Consider the following 6,000-nt stretch of genomic DNA (forward strand, 5'->3'; position numbering starts at 1 on the left):
CTGATCAATGTGACTGGAGATGAACCTTGGCACAGCTCGTGATTAACTGGCCCAGCTTTAAGCAGCCCAAAGAGAGCTCCAGAAGTGAAAGGACCTTCCCGAGCATCCCAAAAACCCCCGTGTGGACATCGAGCTGCACTTCTAAAACGACACTTCTGGGCTTCTTTCCAGGTGTTCTGTGGCATTTTAAATGGCATTTTAAATGGCATTTTAAAATGGCATTTTCAGCCAGAGTGGTTTGACACTGAGCCCAAGCCAGCACCTTGGCAGGACCAAAGCACTGGGTAAAGCTTGTCCTGATTGCTGTGAATTCAGCTTTGGCTTGGTGCAGCTCAGTGGGAGCACGTTGCAAATTAACAAATAAGTGGAGTTTGAAATGGCTTCTTTGCAGTTTCCATCTGCAGTCACACTCCACTTTAAAAAAAAGTATCAGTGCCATTTTTACCCGTGCTCTTCTGAATGAGCCTTCACTGGTGCACGGGGCTCCTTTTAATGATCTTGTAACGTGTTTGCACAAGCCACTCATAGCAGGGAGAAATTCTCTTTAATGAAATATGTAAATCTTAGCACTTCCCAGCATCTGACACTGAAAGATAAGGAATGCCTTTAAAGGATTTTGCCCTGTTGCTATAAAAAGATAAAGCAAGGCTGGTACTCAGGATATGACAGCAAGCTCCTGCAGTGGATTCACAAGGGTTTGGGAGAAATCACAGAGAAATTAATTTTGGGACTCACTTGGAATACAGACACATGCAAGGTGCTTGGAAGAGTCCTGAGTTATTTCAGCCTGGAAAAAAAAACCAACCCAACCCAGTGTAAAGAAAATCAATTATCAGGGATTTGATTTTTTTCCCTCTCTAGGAAATACAACTGCTCCCAAAAAGACTGATGAAGGTTGGTCATGAGGTCCAAAGTTAAAGTCAACTAATGATGTCATGCAACAACTTCACTTGTCAAAACACTCATTTAGGCAGCTTCGTGCTGACTTCTGTGCCACACGCAAAGCTAAAAGTTAAAAGAGAGCTAATACACCACCTCTCTTACCTTCTTTATTATTTTATTATATCTAAAACCTTTCACCACCATCACTGACCTAACTGGCAAAAAATTCCAGATGTCAAAGTTTGTTTTCTCAACTCTGTTATGATTCTCTTATGGTTTCCCAAATGACAAGAACTTCTACCACTGCTTTTAACAGAAAACATTTTCAATGTATTCCTTACCAAAATTCCAGCTAAGTAGGAAAAATGGGATTTTAAATAACCACTTGCACTACCATTTGCATTGTCACCTACATTAATTTATCTTAGCAGACCATAATAAAGCTTTCTGGCTGATACACCATTCTGTGCCTAAAACATTAGATGCTGTAGAATCAGCTGGCTGCAGAGGGAAATTTTAGTGATTCCAAGTCTCACTTTAAACAATTGTGTTTTTCTTTATGCAGGTAGGAATTGGTCCATGTCAACCTGTCATATTTATTTAGTCTCATATTTATTTAAGCTCTGCTGAAAATTAGAGAAACAGAGCTCACAAACCCCACAAAGCCATTGATGATTGATGTCACTGATCATTTTTGGATTTAAGATCCAAAGAAGTGAAGTCATAACCCCAAGTCTAGATGTAAATGGGAAAGCAAAAGCTGTAATTCTCATTGAAAATCTGATTTAGAATCCAAGTGTTTTTCACAGCTTCTAGCACCAGTGTTTTTTTATTTGGACATATTGGACCACGTGAGTTGTTAAGCACAAAGTTATTAAATTTAATAATCTACTCTTGGTGAAGGATGTTCATCAAGCATTAAAAAATATCCATCAAAGTAGAAACCATGGCTGATGTAACCCAATTCTCTACCAATTCTCAATCATGTTATTAACTTGAATATCACTGTGTCTAATCCTTGTAATGACAGATGTGGTTTGTGGAAGACGGATTTCAAAAGAGAGAGAGAATTACTTATTGGATTTTCTTCAAAATCATACGCAGATAGAAGGCTTTAAGAAGCAATTGTGCATATTAATTGAAGGCTTTGGTCTTGGAAAAATGGAATAGCACAGCAGAAACACAATAATTCTGATAAGTGACATGTAGCATGCTTCATATACAAAAATATGAAGGGATAGTTCTTCAAATATGTCACACACAAGATTATTAAAACCAAACTATTGAGGTTTTTTTTTTTTGGCCAGAGTTTCTTACAGAGTGTTTATGAAAAGCAGAAAATCATCTTCATACTCATCCTCTGATCCCAAAACACCTCTAATTGCCAAAGTAAATGCAAATAGATACGAAGATTTCCTGATAATGACTGCAACTCATCAGGACACTTTTCCAGATCTTTTCTTTCCCCACTGAATTAATAAAACAGGAAAAAAGAAGCCAAAAATCCTCAAATATTTCACTGCAATAAACTGACATGTGCTACAACTTTTCAATATATTTCACATGGTTTCATAAAAATATACAGTAACTGGCTGGTATTTTTGGAATATCAGAAGCCAAATGAAGTATGAAGCATTAAATCCCTGTTAAGAGCAAGGGGGTAAATAATTTGGCTGAAAATTCAAAATGCATGGAACATGACATTAATTAGCCTTCAGGTCAAACAGGATCAGTTTCCTGGATGCAGAATCCAATTTTGAAACTTCTGTAAAGTTGGCATTCATTGGAAAATATAAGCAGAGATCCAGGAGCTCCAGAGATGTTCTTGAGCCTCCATGTGTGGCTTAGGGTCTTAAAGAAAATCCTTCAGCTTCATCTGAGCTCCCCCTTGGTTATCTCTCAGCACACTTTGCAATCTTTAAATTACAAGGCTGCCCAGAAGGTGAATCTTGAATGAAAATGAGATTGGCTCGACTGAAATTACCAGGTGCCATTTAAATGTTTACTGCTTGCTTAGTCTGTCCAACACCAGCATCAGAGACTTGACATTCTCCTTCCGAGACACTGAAAAGCCTGCAATTTGGTTTTTTTTGTGGTTATATTAAAAAGTTTTGCCACTTTCCAAACTTCTTTGGAGCAAACTGTTAATTCTGTGTCACAGTTCTGTGGAGGTTTTAACATTGCAGGGCTCCCATCCTTCTTAGTGAAAAAAACTATCCCTTCCTTGTTAGTGAAAAAAAAACCTGAATATTTTTCATTGTATCTTTGAATATATTTCCAATCTGTGTAAAAATACACATATGGCTAAGCTTTTAAGCAAATTCTTGTTGCTAAAGATTCCGAAAAGACCACAAATAAACACAAGTGAACAGTTAAACACCAGTTACTCAAAGTCACTGCATTCATATTTACTCCGTAGTTTCAACTAGTTAATGGAAGAAAAAAATGGGAACAAGACTAGATTTAATCATGCCACCCCTTTGCTACAACATTTAATTGTCCCTCAGGGCATATTGATTGTTTTTTATAGGGGGTAAACAATAAAATTGCTGCATGTAAAGAAAGTAAAGAAAAAGCAGGACAAGAGCTGCAACACTGAAATATGTCCTTGTTATCCAGTGCTATTTCTGGGATGACAGTTTTGTCTTTTTTCTTCATGGATTTGGCAATAGTTTTGCTCAAGCCAGCCATGTAATCACAGAAATCTGCAAGTGTAAAATTGTGCTGGATGAAGAGATTATTAAATTAAAAAAAACCACAAAAAACCCTGCATGTATTTGTCAGAGCAAAATGGGAAAACACAAAAACCTGAAAATCCCATTAAGTCAGAAATGTTCTTGACACTAACATTTTGGTGACTCTCACAGTTTCAGTCTTTTCTCTGCCCTTTACCTTTGAAATAAAAACCCATTGTTAAAAATGCACGTACAGATATCACAAATATACGGGACAGACACACAGAGCTCGCAAGCAGCAGCATCTGTCTATAGCTGAACAGCCTTATTGGTACTGCAAGTAAATTATAAATCATTACTTTTTACAAAAAAATAACTGTTCTACCAATCACATATTTGATAGCTTGAAAAATTTACAGAAAGCCAGACTTTTTCAGAGCAGAGAAAGCCTTTAGGATGCTTCTTTGACAGAAAACCACTTTTTTCTAATGCTGCTTTTAATTGAATGCCATGACCCGAGAGAGATGAGACACATCATAAAATGGAGATGTCATATTTGCCTCTGTCAAAAGAGAATTTTAACAGTTTCAGGATTTTAGTTTGAAAATGCACTTGTCAGAAAAAGCTTTGTAAAAGCAAATGAAATCCTTCTGCTGGGTTTCCTACTTGTCAAGAGAATTCAAGCTTTAAATTTAGCACGTGTGATATTTCAGTCACAAACAGACATTTTCAGCTTTACTTCATTATTGCCTATAAAGGTTTGCTGTTGGAGCCAGACAAAGTCCATTAACATATTTGCTGAAATAATACTTGTTTCCTACTAACTTTGTTAGTTTTACCAGAAGAATGTTTTATAACACACTTTACAATAAATTTTCTCAATTTTGGACACAGTATCTGAATAAAGCTGATAAAATAAAAGAGAAAAATGGAGCTATTGAACTGCTAAATCAAGTCTGTCCCAAGACTTTGAAATGAGTAATTTTAATACCATAATCACTGACAGAAGGGACATAACCATTCTCAAAAACTGTAGTGGGTGGAAGGGGCCTTAGAAGATTGTATGGTCTGTTCTTCAGGCAGAAGAACATTGACCTATAATTTTTAAAAGATCTTATTTTCTCAAAAGTGTTCTCTCTAAGTAGGGATGCAGTATAAGTGTATCTTGAAGAACTCCAGCTATTGCTAATACCTCTCTCTACTCAAAGCATCACTCTTCATAATATTATTTCTCATATTTCATATGTTCATTCTATATTTAGGTGATACCAAATGCCATAAAGGCAAAATAAATTAGAGGGAGGTCTTGGAACTCTGTACAAACACAAACCTTGACACCCTTTTGCCCAACACAGCATTGACCCTGGCTGACATAGCGAGGGGAGCTGAAATCCAGATGGTTTCCCTGGATATAATTAGGAAGGAATGAACCCCCAAGACACAAGAGACTGTAATCAGCATTTATCACAGCCTGAAAGGGAGGCTGAGCAGGAAGCTGGGGGAGCTGTCTCTGGAGCTCAATGATATAACCTTAAAATGTCATGACATTAAATTCAGATCTGGCAAAAAGCTTTTGATAACGTGTGAGCCTGAGCTTAAGAAATCAAAAGGAATAAACCCAGTGGGTTTGGTTGCCTGAGTTGTTTTTGTGTGACTGTGACCTTTCCCTCACTGCAATTATTAATCACGGCGAGGGGAAAGCACAGGAAACAGGAAAATATCAGTAATTTTCACCTAGATCCAATATCTGCCATCCAGGTATTTGGCACAGAGCTCAGTGGGTAACCTGTCAAATTTGGGGCACAGTTTATGAGCCAGTCAGCTTTATGCTTCCCAGGAGTGCTGAAATCATCCTGTTCTGGAGGAGGGATGCTATTTCCAAAGCCAGAGCACACCAGCAGGCTGCCTCCTGCCAGATGGTTGTGAGCACAAAGGGAAGGACCAGAGCCTTGGCATCAGGAGCCCTGGTGTCCTTTTTGCTGCTGGGTACTCCAGGTTTGGAGCAAGCCTTGTGTCAAAGGTGTTCTCAGGGGCTGCCAGAGCTGCCCCACACTGCACAGAGTTGAGAAAACTCCCTTTTCTGCCATTCTCAAACACCACTGAGCCACCTGCAGGCACAAAGGGACCCCATAACCTGAAGACAGAAAGGTTTTGCTCAGTCCCATTTAGCCGCGTTGTGATTGAGCACCCTATGTACAATTCAGAATATGCAAATATCACTTAGGAGAAAACCAGTTGCAAAGTCTAATCATTCTGAATGCCTAATGTCAGCACTCTTTCCAGAAGCATTTCCCATCATCCTGTGGGCTACAGCTGTCAAATGGCAAAAAAACCCCACAGCTGGTGGAGGTAGAAAAGGTGATGTCATATAATTAGGACTGCTGATTCTGGCCTGTGCATAGAATCTATAGGAAAAAAAAACCCAAACAAACCAAAGCATAAC

This window comes from Motacilla alba, chromosome 3, assembly GCF_015832195.1.
Source record: "Motacilla alba alba isolate MOTALB_02 chromosome 3, Motacilla_alba_V1.0_pri, whole genome shotgun sequence".
In the NCBI taxonomy this organism is placed as follows: domain Eukaryota; kingdom Metazoa; phylum Chordata; class Aves; order Passeriformes; family Motacillidae; genus Motacilla; species Motacilla alba.